Here is a 14,632-nt window from a genome sequence, read left to right as displayed (position 1 = left end):
TTCAGGGACCAGTTCAATTTTGAAGTGGATTACCCCATTATAAAAACTGCACCCCTCAAAGTATTCAAAATTATATTCAGTAAGTGTGCTAACCCTTTAGGTGTTTCACAAGAATAGCAGTAAAGTGAAGAAGAAAATTCATAATCTTCATTTTTTACACTTACATGTTCTTGTAGACCCAGTTTTTGAATTTTTACAAGGGTAAACTAAGAGAAATCACACTAAAATTTGTAACCCAATTTCTTTCGAGTAAGGAAATACCTCATATGTGTATGTCAAGTTCTCTGTGTGTGCAGTAGACGGCTCAGAAGGGGAAGAGCGACAATGGGATTTTGGAGGGTGAGTTTTTCTGAAATGGTTTTTGGGGGGCATGTCACATTTAGGAAGGCCATATGGTGCCTGAACAGCAAAAAAGAGACCACTTGGCATACTATTTTGGAAACTATACCCCTCAAGAAACGTAACAAGGGGTCAATTGAGCCTTAACACCCCACAGGTTTTTGACGACTTTTCGTTAAAGTCGCATGGGTAAATAAAATGTAAAAAAAATTTCACTAAAATGCTGGATTTTCCCCAAATCTTACATGTTTACAAGTGGTAATAGGAGAAAATGCCCCCCAAAATGTGTAACCCCATCTCTTCTTAGTATGGAAATACCCCATGTTAGGACGTAAAATGCTCTGCGGGCGCACTACAATGCTCAAAAGAGAAGGAGTCACATTTGGCTTTTGGAAAGCAAATTTTGCTGAAATGGTTGTTTAGGAAGTCCCTATGGTGCCAGAACAGCAAACTATACCCCTCAAGGAGCGTAACAAGGGGTTTAGTGAGCCTTAACACCCCACAGGTGTTAAGGCTCACTAAACTTTCGTTAAAGTCGGATGTGTAAATGAAAATAATTATTTTTCACTAAAATACTGTTTTCCCCAGTATGGAAATACCCCATGTGTGGACGTCAAGTGTTCTGCTGGCGCACTACAATGCTCAGAAGAGAAGGAGCGCCATTGAGCTTTTGGAGAGAGAATTTGGTTGGAACAGAAGTCGGGGCCTTGTGCATTTACAAAGCCCCCCGTGGTGCCAGAACAGTGGACGTCCCCCCACATGTGACCCCATTTTGGAAACTACACCCCTCATGTATTGTAAAAGGGGTGCAGTGAGCATTTATACCCCCAAAATTTTTCATTTTCACGGACCACTGTTCCAAAAATCTGTCAGACACCTGTGGGGCATAAATGCTCATTGCACCCCTTATTACAATACGTGAGGGGTGTAGTTTCCAAAATGGGATCACATGTGGGGGGGGGTCCATTGTTCTGGCACTATGGGGGCTTTGTAAACACACGTGGCTTTCAATTCCGGACAAATTTTCTCTTCAAAAGCCCAATGGCGCTCCTTCTCTTCTTAGCATTGTAGTTTTCCCACAGAGCCCTTTACGTCCACATATGGGGTATTTTCTTACTCAGAAGAAATGGGGTTACAAATTATTGGGGGGATTTTTTCCTATTTTTCCACATTTAGGGTAACACCAGCATTTTAGTAAAAAAAGATTTTTTTTTTTCATTTTCCCATCCAAATTTAATGAAAATTCGTAAAACACCTGTGGGGTGTTAAGGCTCACTATACCCCTTGTTACGTTCTGTGAGGGGTGTAGTTTACAAAATGGGGTCACATGTGGGTATTTATTTTTTTGTGTTTATGTCAGAACTGCTGTAAAATCAGCCACCCCTGTGCAAATCACCAATTTAGACCTCAAATGTACATGGTGAGCTCTCACTCCTGAGCCTTGTTATGTGTCCGCAGGGCATTTTACGCCCACATATGGGGTATTTCCGTACTCAGGAGAAATTGTATTACAAATTTTGGGGGTCTTTTTTTCCCTTTACCTCCCTTCCCTTTAAAAAATATGAAGCAACACCAGCATGTTAGTGTAATTTTTTTTTCTTTTTTTACACTAACAGGCTGGTGTAGACCCCAACTTTTCCTTTTCATAAGGGGTAAAAGGAGAAAAAGCCCCCCAAAATTTGTAACGCAATTGCTCCCAAGTATGGAAATACCCCATATGTGGCCCTAAACTGTTTCCTTGAAATACGACAGGGCTCTGAAGTGAGAGAGCACCATGCGCATTTGAGGACTAAATTAAGGATTGCATAGGGGTGGACATAGGGGTATTCTACGCCAGTGATTCCCAAACAGGGTGCCTCCAGCTGTTGCTAAACTCTCAGCATGCCTGGACAGTCAGTCGGAAATGCTGAGAGTTGTTGTGTTGCAACAGCTGGAGGCTCCGTTTTGGAAACACTGCTGTACGATATGTTTTTTATTTTCATTGGGGCGGGGGGGACAGTGTAAGGGGGTGCATATGGTGTGTTTTACCCTTATGTGTTAGTGTAGTGTTTTTAGGGTACATTCACACAGGCGCAGGTTTACGGTGAGTTTCCCGCTAGGAGTTTGCGCTGAAGCAGGAAACTCTCTGTAAACCCGCCCATGTGAATGTACCCTGTACATTCACATGGGGGGAGGGGGGCAAACCTCCAGCTGTTGCAAAACTAGAACTCCCAGCATGTACTGACAGACCGTGCATGCTGGGAGTTGTACTTTTGCAACAGCTGGAGGCACCCTGGTTGGAAAACCTTCAGTTAGGTTCTGTTACCTAACTCAGTATTTTTCAACCAGTGTGCCTGCAGCTGTTGCAAAACTACAACTCCCAGCATGTACTGATCGCCGAAGGGCATGCTGGGAGATGTAGTTATGCAACAGCTGGAGGTACGCAACTATAACTCCCAGCATGCTGAGACAGCTGTTTTTTGTTTGGGCATGCTGGGAGTTGTAGTTTTGCAAGATCTGAAGGGCCACAGTTAAGAGACCACTGCACAGTGATCTCCAAACTGTGGCCCTCCAGTTGTTGCATAACTACAAATCCCAGCATACCCAGACAGCAAACTGCTGTGTGGGCATGCTGGGAGTTGTAGTTTTGCAAGATCTAGAGGGCCACAGTTTAGAGACCACTGCACAGTGATCTCCAAACTGTACCTCTTTAAATCTTGCAAAACTACAAATCCCAGCATGCCCAAACGGCTGTCTGGGCATGCTGGGAGTTGTAGTTTTGCAACATCTGGAGGGCTACAGTTTATAGACCACTGTATAGTGGTCTCCAAACTGTAGCCCTCCAGATGTTGCTAGGCAACTACTCACCGGCTTCCGTGGTCTGTACCAGGGAGCCGCACCAGGGAGCCGCATGTCATCGCTGCCCGCCGCCGCCACCGATGGTAACGCTACATTTCCCCCGTTTTGCCCGGATTACCGTCGGTGGGCAGAACGGGGGGAACCAAACTTTAACCCCTCCGCCCCCGATCTGCTATTGGACAGTGTTCTGACCGACCAATAGCAGGGATAGGAGGGGGTGGCACCCCTGCCACCTAACTCCTATCCCTTTAGGGGGACCGGGGGTGTCTTGGAAACCCCCGATCCCCCTTATTTTTCAGGTCACCGGGTCACCGGAGACCCATATGACCCGGAATCGCCAAAAATCGCCAGTCTGAATTGACCGGCGATTTACCACTAACATAAGTGATATTGTACTTAATGTTAGTGTTTAATTTTTGCCCATAGATTCTGCATTTTGTTAGTGGTAAATTTTGGTCCATAGATTCTGCATTTTTGTGTATAGAGGTTTTTCTGAATTCCAGATTCTCTACTAGTAAGAAAGATATTCATGTCACATAAATTAGTTTTTAATTCACATTACCAATATGTCTACTTTATGTTGACATAATTTGTTAAATGTCCTTCTACTTTATTAGGACTAGGGATGAGCGAATTGAATCTGACAAATCCAAATTCGTTATTAATTTCATGAAAAATTTGCATTACAAGGAATCCGAATATCGCCGCGATTCGACCACACAAATCGCTTCATTAAACTCCATTTAGTGCGGTCCAGGGCATCTAAGATGGTGGCTCCAAATGTCAGGACATGGGGCAAGGAACTCTGGGAAAGCAAGAACACGGGTAGGCAGGATGACCCTGAAACTTTCATAAACTTTTAAAATTTTAATCTATTTTAAATCTTCAATTGAAATTTTACAAAATATCTTTAATCTTTTCTATTGTGAGGCCCTATGGTCTCATCGGGCAGCTGCCACCTCTAGACTCTGTCATTGTGCCACCATGTGACTCCTTGTTATATTGATTTTTGTGGTCATACAGTATTAGTTGAATGTAAACGCTTCGGGCACCCGGGACATTAAACTTGTGAATCTAATCAAAATCTTACATTTTTATTAACCCCTTAAGGACCAAGGACGTACCGGTACGTCCTTGGTCCTGCTCTCCCGATATAACGCGGGGTTACACAGTAACCCCGCGTCATATCACGGCGGGCCCGGCGTCATAGTGAAGCCAGGACCCATCTCTAATAGCGCGCAGCGCCGATCGCGGCGCCGCGCGCTATTAACCCTTTAGCCGCGCGCTCAGACCTGAGCCGCGCGGCTAAAAGTGAAAGTGAAAGTTCCCGGCTAGCTCAGTCGGGCTGTTCGGGATAGGCGCGGCTAATCGCGGCATCCCGAACAGCTGACAGGACAGCGGGAGGGCCCCTTCCTGCCTCCTCGCTGTCCGATCGCCGAATGACTGCTCAGTGCCTGAGATCCAGGCCTGAGCAGTCATGCGGCAGAATCGTTGATCACTGGTTTCTTATGAGAAACCAGTGATCAGCATAGGAGGTCAGTGTGTGAAGTGTTATAGGTCCCTATGGGACCTATAACACTGCAAAAAAAAAGTGGAAAAAAAAAGTGAATAAAGATCATTTAACTCCTCCCCTATTAAAAGTTTGAATCACCCCCCTTTTCCAATAAAAAAAAATACACAGTGTAAATAAAAATAAAAATAAACATATATGGTATCACCGCGTGTGGAAATGTCCGAATTATAAAAATATATCATTAATTAAACCGCTCGGTCAATGGCGTGCGCACAAAAAAATTCCAAAGTCCAAAATAGTGCATTTTTGGTCACTTTTTATATCATTTAAAAATGAATAAAAAAGCTATCAATAAGTCCTATCAATGCAAAAATGGTACCGTTAAAAACTTCAGATCACGGCGCAAAAAATGAGCCCTCATACCGCCCCATACACGGAATAATAAAAAAGTTATAGGGGTCAGAAGATGTAGTTATGATTTTTTCCAGAAGTCCGACAAAATCAAACCTATGTAAGTAGGGTATCATTTTAATCGTATGGACCTACAGAATAAATATCAGCTGTCATTTTTACCGAAAAATGTACTACGTAGAAACGGAAGCCCCCAAAAGTTACAAAACAGCGTTTTTTTTTTTTCAATTTTGTCGCACAATGATTTTTTTCCCGTTTCACCATAGATTTTTGATTACAAAGTAGAATTGGTGGCGCAAAAAATAAGCCATCATATGGATTTTTAGGTGCAAAATTGAAAGAGTTATGATTTTTTAAAGGCAAGGAGCAAAAAACGAAAATGCAAAAACGGAAACCCCCCCGGTCCTTAAGGGGTTAAAATAAATAGAGGAAATCTTTTCAAGAATGAGACCCTATGGTTGTCGACGTCATATATTACCTGTTGAATTACCATAAGACTCCAATGAAACAGGTGGGAGCGATAACAAGGAACCGTAACTGATTAAATGAAACATTTGCAGTTCCACACAGAGTAAGACAGTCAGGGGGGGGGGGGGGGGGGCACTGAGAGGCAGGGGCTGGAACAGATGGCAGCACCCCTCACGGTCGACCGCCAGCTTGATGCTCACCAGCTCTCTGTAGCCCAGAAATAGCTGTTTTTAATAGCAATTCGAGGCAAATAAATTTTAACCGAACCAAATCGGCCGAACCGAATTTTTCAAAAAATTTGCTCATCTCTAATTAGGACGTTATGGAGCTTTTAGAGAAAAGTTCAAAATCATATATTTTTATGGACAAGTTTAGTTCTGAAATAAATTCGAGGGGCCTGTATGTTTAGGGGCCTGTAGGCCCCTAAACATACAGGCCCATCAAATTTACTTCAGAACTGAACTGGTCCATAAAAATATATGAATTGCTATTAAAATGGCTATTTCTGGGCGTCTGATGTATTTAGGAATGTCCTATATGTGGCCCTACAGCGCTCCATGTCTCACACACAGGCCTCAGACATGAATTTTTTTTTTGAGTGTGACCCTATTCTGAGATCTGTAACATTTTTATTTTTTCACTAATGGAGCTTTGTCAGAGCTTGTTTTTTAGGGGACAAGTTCCAGTTTTCAATGGTACTATTTTGGAATATATTTGACATTTTGATCACTTTTTATAACATTTTTAGTTAAGCAGCATTAAAAAGCAGTAATTTTAGCAAGATTATTCCTTCTTCTTCCTTTTGGTGCTCAGCATGCGATATAAATGACATGATAATTTGATTCTGAAGGTCGGTATGATTATGGCAATACCTCATTTATGTACTTTATTTTATGGTTTATCATATTTATACAATAAAAACTTTTGTTGATGTCATGTTTTCATGTTGCCATTTTCTGGGAGCCATAATTTTTTTTGTTTTTAAACAGAAAACGTATGAAGGCACATTATTTTCGGGATGAGTTGGCGTGGTACCATTTAGAAGTACATGCAATATTTTGATCACTTTTTATTTTAGTTTTACAGATGCTGAATTAACATAAAGCAATAACTTTGGCAAATTTTTTATTGTTTATTTTTGTACGGCGTACATCGTATGGGTTAAATAATATGATTGTTTTATTGCTTTGGTTATTATGGACAGGGTGATACCAAATATGTGTATAATTATTTTTTTTTGGGGGGGGGGGGTTATAATGGGGGAAAGGGGTATTGTGTTTATTTATTTGCTTAATTTTTTTATTTATATTTATTGTTCACTTTACATTTACTTATTTATAAAATTTTTCACTTTATTTTGACTTTTTTTTTTTTTTTTTACTGTCCCTCTAGGGGACTTGACACTTATAATACACTGCAGTACAGATCTGTACTTTCACTGACACACATCAGTGTTTTACTGACACGCATAGTAGATCAGACTCTGCCTCGGGCAGAGACTGATCGGCATCCGTAACCAGATAACCAGGGGCTGTTCAGGGGTCTCAATCGCGGAGTGTCATTGAAGAACAGAGGGAGCTCCCTTCCTCTGTCACTGGTGATCGGTGCTGCAGTCATATTTATCATGAATGCGGCCGTGATCATGAATGGACATATATATACGTCCACTTGCGGGAAGGGGTTAAAATTGCGGTTAAGTCCATAAGTTCGCTAGTTAAATCTGTTTGGACATAGAAATCAATGCGGTCTACTACTCCCTTTTAACAGTATTTCAAGATGGCGATGACTTAGGCTGGGTTCACAGTATGTTTTAACAATACAGGATCCGACCCTTAACTTTTTAATTTCAATGAGCTGACCGGAATCTTATAGTGACTCCGGTCGGCTCATTATTGCCTGTATCCAGTTTTCTGACATACCACTGTTTTGGGTCTGGTCAGAAAACCAGAAATAGGGCAAAAATTTGTGAACTGGAGTCACTATATGACTCAGGTCGGCTCATTGAAATGAATGAGATATGGATCGGGTCCAGCTGGGATATGGGTTTTCACTCCCCCCAGCCAGATCCAGTTCCGGTATCTTTAAAAAGTAGTGTGAACCCAGCCTTACCTGGGCACTAAAGTAGTGTTATCCAAGCCATGGTCTTTCCTATATACAGTGGGAAAAAAGTATTTAGTCAGTCACCAATTGTGAAAGTTCTCCCACTTAAAAAGATGAGAGAGTAATTATCATCATAGGTATACCTCAACATGCCACCTCCATGTCTATGGAAGGGGGCGTTGCCGCCATTACGCCCCCTCCCATAGAAATGAATGGAGGGGGCGTGGCATGACGTCACGTCCCTGTCTCGGAAGCCTGGAGGTTTCCGAAACTTCAGACTCAGCTACGCATAGAATGCGGGCTGCTGCAGGGAGATCACGGGGGGTCCCACCGGTGGGCCCCCCGCAATCAGACATCTTATCCTCTATCCTTTCGATAGGGTATAAGATTTTTTGCCCGGAATACCCCTTTAAGCTACAACCACAGCATTGTCAGTCTCACAGTTATCCATTGTCAAGTCAGAGTGGCCTGCACTAAAATTGTCCAAATCTACTGCAAGACCCAGCAACCCCTTAAGGTCTCTGAAGTCACTGGACACCTCCGTGGGCCTGGGAGAACTGTATAGACTGTACCATCTGTCACTCAGTAAAGCTACCGTTGTCCGTAACTTGGCGTCTGAGTCATTATTGCCCCCCGTTATGTTATGCTTGCAGTTCACACATCATGATGTTTATATAAGTAAGTCAGTTAACCGGCAGAAGTCCCGCTGTTACCAGCGTGAGACAACTTCTGCAAGCCCCCCCAGGACCATCTGTGGATGGTCCTGGTCAGCGATCACTGTGATTGGTCCCTGTGGACCAATCACAGTGTCTCAGCTGACTGGGGGGTTAAAGTTCATTTCCCCCGCTCTGCCCGACTTCTAGGATCCCGAGAGCTGCATACCTGGGACCGGCGCGGCAGTGGGAACCGGGGACTGGCAGCAAGCACAAGTGTAAGAGGCAGTGGCGGCAGGCAAGTGGAGAAGGCAGCGGTGGCGTCGGCATCAGAGGCAGCAGTAAAGATCGCTGTAAAGTGAGTGATCTTCACTGCTGCTTCTAGGAGTTTCAAAACCACAACTCCCAGCATGCCAAGACATCCTTTGGCTGTCCTGGCAAGCTGGGAGTTGTAGTTTTGCAACATCTTGAGGGCCACAGTTTGGAGACCACTGTGCAGTGGTCTCCAATCTGTGCTCTTCCAGATGTTGTAAAACTACAACTCTCAGCATGCCCAGACAGTCCAGGCATGCTGGGAGTTGTAGTTCTGTAACTGCATTTTAGTGAAAATATTTTTTTTTTCATTTACACATCCGAATTTAACAAAAAGTTGTCAAACACCTGTGGGGTGTTAAGGCTCACTGTACCCCTTGTTACGTTCCTTGAGGGGTTTAGTTTCCAAAATGGTAATGTGGGGTTTCTTTTTCTGTTCTGGCACCATAGGGGCTTCTTAAATGCGACATGCGCCCAAAAAACCATTTCAGCAAAATTTGCTTTCCAAAAGCCAAATGTGGCTCCTTCTCTTCTAAGCATTGTAGTTCGCCCGCAGAGCATTTTACGTCTAAACATGGGGTATTTCCATACTCAGAAGAGATTAGGTTACAAATTTGGGGGGGGGGGGGCATTTTCTCCCATTACCCTTAGTAAAAAATTGAAAATTTTGGAAAAAAACTGCAATTTTTTTTCATTTACACATCCGACTTTAACAAAAAGTAGTCAAACACCTGTGGGGTGTTAAGGCTCACTGGATCCCTTGTTACGTGCCTTGTTTTTTTTTTCTGTTCTGGCACAATAGGGGCTTCCTAAATGTGACCTGACCCCCAAAAAACATTTCAGCAAAATTCACTCTCCAAATGTGTCACTCCTTCCCTTCTGAGCCCTCTACTACGCCTGCCGAACACTTGACATACACATATGAGGTATTTCCTTACTTTAGTAAAACATACGCCCTCATTTACTATTGCAAACCGACATGTTTTGCGCCAGATTCTGTGGCAATGTGCCAGGAATTCTGTCTGCGCCAGATTCTGCGCCAGAATTGAAAAAACCCTGACTAACTCTCCATTTTGCTAAGAAAACCAAAAAAAAGGGGCATGGCCACCACGTAAAGGGGGCGTGGTCTCCGAAAAGGGGCGTGTTCCCGAAATTTCACAAAACCCCAACATATTTACTAGGGTTTCCACATAAAATGTGGTGGTTTGAACTGAGGAAAACCCTACAGATCAGAACATGTGTAAAAAAAGCAAAGTGTAGGGAAAGTGGAAAATGTAGGGAAACCTTAGTAAATACAGTGGAAAATAAATTTTAGGGAATTAAAACCCACAAAGAAACCTACAGAACACTTTTAGTAAATAAGGGCCATAGTGTATATGCAGACTTACTTCTAGTTGGCATCATTTTTCAGTGCACACTACTGCTGTGTGAAAAGATGGCCTTAGTGCAGGGGGGTACCATTGTCATATTCTGTGTTAGTTTAATAAAGCCTAGAGCTACATTACATTAGTAAAGCTACAGCTTGAGTCCACAGCAATATTTTGGCCCAGATTTATCTGACTAAAACAAAAACTGTCTGTTTTTCCCATATCACTGTTCAGGTTTGGTTTCATTTTACCAGAACTTGTTAGGATATAAAAGTTGAGTTGTGCTTGGTTGCTATGGGCAAAACCAGACAGTTTTGATTTCAGGCAGATCCATAAATATGGGCCGTTAATTTGTATGCAGCTGTCTTTCAATAGTTAAAAAAAAAAAGAATAGCGGGGGGCGTGGCTAGCTATGGACTAAAGAAGACGTTGGGTGCTTGAGCTCCGCTTCCACGGCCACATTTCAGGGGGACTCTGACTGTATTTATGGGCACCAGGAGGTCTCAGAGGCATCGCCGGTCTCAGGGCACAACTGGGCAGCCCACGGTACCGATTTCAAACTTTTTTGGGCCCCTGAGAGAGTTTGAGGATGCCGGGCCGGGCCTGGGCAGTCTAAAATGGTGCGCGCGCCGGAAACAACGCGGACCTCCAAAGCGCGTGTGAGTGCTGCGATGCAGAATGGTGTCGGACCGTGCCCTGGTGTTACCTGGACCCACTTACCTGCCCTGCTGGAGCTCCCGACGAGGACCCCTCAGAGGAGGACCGCTCCAGTACAAGTGAGGGATGCGGAGGCTGCGGTGGGACGAGCGATGCACGAGAGACGGAGCCCTGAGCTGCGCACTTCCGCTCCCTCTGAGGCGCTGACGGAGGAGAACCTGGGACGGCTGTCCTCAGAGCTCGCTGCTCCGCTCCCCTCCTCGATGACTGCGGAGGGTGAGCGTGTACATCGGTCACCGCCTGGAGGACAAGGTATGGTGGGGGGTGCAGGATCTGAGGCCCCCATTGCTGCACAGGACTCTCTGGAGCCCGCCACTGGGTGTTCCCAGTCCAGGGAGGGGGCTGCCTCCCCCTCCCTATCCCAGAGCATACCGGCCATCTTTAGGTCACCTGACTCGCCACCGGGCCTGCACCTCTCCTCCTCTGAGGGGGAACTAGCTGTGATGGACCCCTCTGCTCCCCCTTCTACCAGAATCCCCCCCTCTGCCCTGCCCTGGTATGCGGCAAGTGGCGTAGATCTGCCATTGAATTCTCAAGATGGGACTGTAGGCCCTGCAGGGTGCCCTCCAGCTGTTGCAAGGGACTTCTCACCTGCGTTCCCTAGCCCGCCTGCGGTCTTGCAGGGCGCTCGCCACACTAGTCAGGGACAAGTTAACCCTCTATTTCCTGCACTGCCTCCCCCTGACCAAGCTGTTGCTCTTTTACAAGGCCACCCTGAACTTCAGGCGCTGCTGGCCCTCCTGCCTACAAAGGCGGATATGTCTGCTTTGGCCTTAAACTTGAGAGAGACCTGGAGGAAAGACCTTCAACCTGTTCAGAAAGATGTTAATGACCTCCAGCTACGGGTAGATGCCCTGGAGAACTTCCAAACTTCTGTGCTTGACTCCGTGAGGGATCTCAGAACGTCTGTGAGCACCTTTACTCATACTCAACAAGCTCTGGCGGACCATTTAGATGACATAGAAAATAGGAGTCGCCGCAATAATGTCCACATCCGGGGACTCCCTGAAGCCACCCGCTCACAAGATTTGCTCCCTACTGTTACGGGAATTTTTAATATGTTCCTGGGCCGTCTGCCTGACATGCATATAGAGATTGACCGAGTTCACAGGGCCCTGAGAGCGCCCAGTACGGACTTGGCGCGCCCACGTGATGTCATCTGCCGTATACACCGCTACACCCTTAAAGAACAGCTAATGCAAAAAGTTCGGCAGCAGGGTGACCTGGATTTTGATGGAGCATCTATACAGATTTACCCCGATCTCTCTAGAAGGACTCTCCGCCAAAGGGCCCTGCTCAAGGTCCTCCAGGACAGACATGTCCCCTATAAATGGGGTTTTCCCTTTGCTCTGCAAGTCACTGCTGGCGACTCCTCTGCTACCCTTCAGGTTCCTAATGACCTCCCGGGATTCTTGGACGCTCTCCACCTACCACCTATGACTCTACCAGACTGGTCCTCCTTCCTGTTAGACCCGTACAAGTCGGGCCCACCTGCTGGCGCCTCCCAAAGGCTTGCTACTCGACGTCCCCATCCTGACTGGCAGCTTCCCCAACGCCAGCATCGCCCCCGCCCCCGCTCTGAGGGCCCTGCTGCGGAACCCTGATTGCATTCTCACACTGATTATTGTTGTCTTAGAGAGTTGTACCTATAATACAGTTGACCCTGTGCGAGACTTGTGATGCCTTTGCCACTTACGAGTTTCTCCTCACCTACTGGTCCCCACAGCTTATAACTCCATTTCCCCCCCCCCCCTCTTCATTTACACATCATAGACGGCTTATTCTAGGTCATGTTGTTATTTCTGTTTGGCCGTGGACGGGTCTCTATACCCCTGACACATACCCTACGCCCACACCTCTTTGTAACTCACTCCCACATAGCATCCACATGGTTCCGATTCCTCCCCCCCCCATAGGGAGGGTGTGTATTTTGCACACCCGTTGCTCAGACGTACGCTCTGCAACTAGTACTACCCTTGCATATCTTGATTGCTGTTTGATTTACGAGTTGTTTTGTTACTCCCCTGTTTCTGTATCTTTTTTCTCTTTGCTCACCCCCTTTTCTTTTTGTTTTCTCTTTTTTCCTCCATTTAGGTGCAGCTTCTGGGGTTTCCTGGTAGCCGCTTTCCCATCTTGCATCGTCCAACTAAGTCCGACCCAGAAGAGGGCCAAAATTCTCTACCAGATGCACAAACAGAAAATAGGGAAAAGTCTGTCTCCAGGAGACTCATTTTAAAACTGGCCATATACCTGACAGGATCAGTCGATACTACCCCACCTGGTACCATAGCTCTAACCCAGATGCCAGGACGAAAGGGGTTTCGATCGGCATTCACCGCTCGCTCCCCCTTGTAGTACAAACAGAGGACCCAGAGGCTAGATTCCTCTTCCTAAGGGGCCACATACTGGACCAGGTGGTGACAGTGGCGACGATCTATGCCCCCAACAGTGCACAGGTCTCGTTCCTTACTGCTACACTCGAAGCCCTGTCCTCCTTCACGCAGGGAATGTTGCTTCTCGGTGGTGACTTTAACGTTCCCCTACAACCTCTACTAGATACATCCTCATGTAGGTCCACCATCCCGTACCGGCAATTAAGTAGGCTGCGGCAGCTACTACACTCGATGCAGCTCTGTGACATATGGCGACTTCAACACCCCTCAGACAGGGACTATACTTTCTTTTCCAGACCCCACAACACCTATAGCAGGATTGACTATCTCTTTGTCCCGCACTATTATCTCCCTCGTCTCACCGGCACGCACGTTGGGAACATATTCCTATCCGATCATGCACCTGTATTCTGCTCCCTCATCCTTCCATCTCTCAGTGCACCCAAATTCATGTGGCGTCTCAATGAATCACTTCTGCTAGACACATCTTGCCTCTCGGATCTCAAGAATACCGTAGCTCACTTCGTCAGTGACCATGCCACCGACCATACCCCGCCCCCAGTTCAATGGGAAGCCTTGAAATGTGTATTGAGAGGGGTACTGATCAAGCATGGCTCCCGTCTCAAGCGAGAGAAAGCGGCCAAGTTAAAAGGCCTCTTTGAGACGTTGAACAGGCTCGAGGCCCTACATAAACAGTCCCTGCAGGAATCTGTGTGGGACCTGGTTAAGGTTCGCCATGAGATCACTTCCCTGCTCAATGACTCATACCGGTATTTAAAACAGCGTTGTTCATGCTCCTTCTATGAATGGGGCAATAAACCGGGGAGGTTTCTGGCCAGGGCACTGAGGGAGAGTCGTGCTGCCCTATATGTCCCTTCTATCATAACTCGGGATGGTCATAAGAGCTTCCTCACTAAAGATATACTGAAAGCCTTTGAACACTATTATTCAGACCTTTATAACCTGCCCACGCCCACTATACCTCCTCCATCGGGAACTGCTCAGCACTCACTCGCGTCGTATATCCAATCCACAGCGCTCCCCGTCCTGACCGTGGAATCTAGGGAGGCGTTAGAGGCTCCGTTTACTACGGAGGAGATAGCGGAGGCTATAACTAATCTACCTTCGGGCAAGAGTCCAGGTCCCGATGGCTTCACTGGTAAATTCTACAAATCCCTTAAAACTGAACTACTGGCCCTGCTGTGTGATTCTTTTAACAGTATCCCCTCCTCTGGTTTCTCCCCATCAGCATTGCGCGCCCTAATCACGGCAATACCTAAGGCGGGTAGGGACCCTAACCTATGTTCCAGTTACCACCCAATTTTGTTACTTAACGTAGACACTAAACTATTTGCAAAACTAGTGGCTGATCGTCTGGCGGCTGTCCTTGGGCCCCTGGTTCACCCCGATCAATCTGGATTCATACACTGCGAGAGACAATATGGTTAGAGCATTTTCTATAGTACATCGGGCCATAGCCCGTAAGCAGCCGCTCATGCTCCTCTCCCTTGACGCTGAGAA

General features: G+C 45.9%; 1 protein-coding gene across 4 annotated transcripts in view; it reads right to left on the bottom strand.

Annotated features, from left to right (window-relative positions):
• The window catches only part of LOC130267202 (CTD small phosphatase-like protein 2-A), a 60,121-nt gene that overhangs the window by 36,517 nt on the left and 8,972 nt on the right, over positions 1-14,632 (bottom strand). The window lies entirely within an intron of this gene.

This window comes from Hyla sarda, chromosome 1 (assembly GCF_029499605.1).
Source record: "Hyla sarda isolate aHylSar1 chromosome 1, aHylSar1.hap1, whole genome shotgun sequence".
Lineage (NCBI taxonomy): Eukaryota > Metazoa > Chordata > Amphibia > Anura > Hylidae > Hyla > Hyla sarda.
Note: the sequence above shows the minus strand (reverse complement) of the source record. Positions and strands in the feature narration are given on the sequence as shown.